Source organism: Fistularia commersonii, chromosome 13, assembly GCF_037954325.1.
Source record: "Fistularia commersonii isolate RoL2024-O1a breed Wild chromosome 13, RoL_Fcom_v1.0, whole genome shotgun sequence".
Lineage (NCBI taxonomy): Eukaryota > Metazoa > Chordata > Actinopteri > Syngnathiformes > Fistulariidae > Fistularia > Fistularia commersonii.
The window spans coordinates 11,460,369-11,462,500 of NC_141296.1; the positions used below are offsets into that span (position 1 = coordinate 11,460,369).

Consider the following 2,132-nt stretch of genomic DNA (forward strand, 5'->3'; position numbering starts at 1 on the left):
GCAAACTGGTACAAACGAGTGCGCCCCCCCTCCACACACACACACACACACACACACACACACACACACACACACACACACACACACACACACACACGGGAAACTATGAGGACGGGTGCAGGGATGAGGAGGCGGGAGGAGACTTGCAGCTCCACGGCTTGGGGACAGGAGGAGGCACCGCGGGGAGAGAGACTGAGTCAGAGAAAGACAAACACAGCCCAAGAATGGCTGACATATTTACTCCCAGTTTTAACCGTGCGTGTTTTAATTTGCCCACATCCATCCTAAAAAGCTTCTGTATATGAAAAGACGTGCAATTTAAATGAAAGGACCTCGGCGTAAAAAGGAAAAATAAGCGCGGCCACTCGCTGAAAGCTGGTGTAGGACTTGCAAAGATCCCTTAGGTCATCTCTCTAGGGGGGGGGGGGGGGGATTACCGTTGATGAGAAATAAATCACAGTTAGCCCAGATGTTCTTTTTTTTATTATTAAGAAACGTACAAATAACAAACATAAGGTCGCTTCTCTTTGCATAAATGGAACCAACTGAGCTTCAAAGGGGCCTAAACTCCCCACCCCCAGAAATAGACTGGATTCTTCAAGAAGAAAAATGAAAGAAAGTCCAGGCGCTTTGCTGCACGGAGTGTCAGGTTTTGATGGAGCTGGTAACGCGTAGCAACCATCAGCTGACAGGATAAGCCTCGGCTCCTATCGAGGCCAATACGCACGTCTGCAGCCTCAATACACATCCGCACAATCCACATCTGCGCAGAGGTGACCTGGAGACTGGGAGCTTCACTTGGCAACCTTCATTTGGGGCCGGAACAACGGACGGGACTTTATAAACAGGCCGGTTTTTAACTCCTTCATGATTTCCCGCGCAAGTCACTCAAGGTAAGATTTTTTTTAAAGGGCTTAAATAAAATGCACGTTATTATGGGGGCATGGTGGTTAATCGATAATCTTAATTTTTGCACAATTTTTTTTTACCCGTAGAAGTTAAAATCATAATTGTCGCTTCTGAACTTATTTTAATGATACATTACTTCACGCTTGTGTGATTACACATTAGTGCCCATGAAATACACACAATGCATAATTCGGTCAATACCGTCGAATTTATATTCACGCTTCTGTCGCTCCATTGGCAAAATATACCAGCACATCACGATGAGAGATTTGTTCTACCCGGATGATATTTAAAATGATAATTCAAAATAATAATAATCGTACAGTGTGAAGTAACACGCCGCGCCGACGCAGCTTCCACCTCCTCTCCGCTGGGAATTCAAATAAAAGCGTGGAAGTGCAAATATCCAAACATGAATCGCTACACATCCAATCTAAATAATTAACAAGCTCTCAATATTCATGCTGCGGAAGGTTTGGAGAGGCCCGTAGGTTCGGTAATGTGCTCCGGGAGATGGATCAGCCAGTCTCTTCCGTAATTGCACCTTTATCAAGTATGAAGAGCATCTATTGCATCTTAAAAAAAAAAAAAAAAAACAGCTCGTTTTTATGATCCGACTGAAGTGATAAATCGGACAGATATTTAACAGTGAAATTGGTCATCAGGGTATTTTCTGCTCTACGGCTGCAGACAGTAACTTCTATCGTTTCCACGTGTCTTGACTAAAGAAAACATTTATCCCGTGTGCAAACACACCGTCGAACCAATATTTAACCAGGATCTCATGACTGTAACGTTCATGCAGTCAGTAGTGTATTGTAGTATAACTTCAATCTAACATTGAGGACGACACCAATATATTTGACATTTAAAGCGGTGGCGGTTTTAACCCAGGATTTTTTTATTTTATGTCCTAAATCAGCCGTGGATAGGACGGACCAGGTTAAGGCACACAAACAGCACGAGCACTTGGTTTCGGACCAGCCAGGCAGCGAGAAATTGGTGGGCTATAGGGGGGCGGGGGAGGAGGGTGTACCAGGGTTTGGGGGTCTTGGCTCTGGACCAATGGCAGCCCGGCAGCTTCAGCTAAAGGTCATATGGTGTGACCTCACACATTCTCACCCTCACCTAAAGCTCAAGGAGAAGTTTTCCATAACAAGACGCATTGCCGGCTGGAAGGGAAGAAGAAAAAAAAAAAAAAGTGGGAACTTCTGCTCGATCCT

General features: G+C 44.8%; 1 long non-coding RNA gene across 2 annotated transcripts in view; it reads left to right on the forward strand.

Moving 5' to 3' along the window:
• The first annotated feature begins 741 nt into the window (after positions 1-741).
• The window catches only part of LOC147227909 (uncharacterized), a 7,334-nt gene continuing 5,943 nt past the window's right edge, over positions 742-2,132 (forward strand). For both annotated transcript variants that reach the window (XR_015107040.1, XR_015107039.1), the window contains exon 1: positions 742-893. This is a non-coding gene — a long non-coding RNA (uncharacterized LOC147227909). The remainder of the gene's footprint in view (positions 894-2,132) is intronic.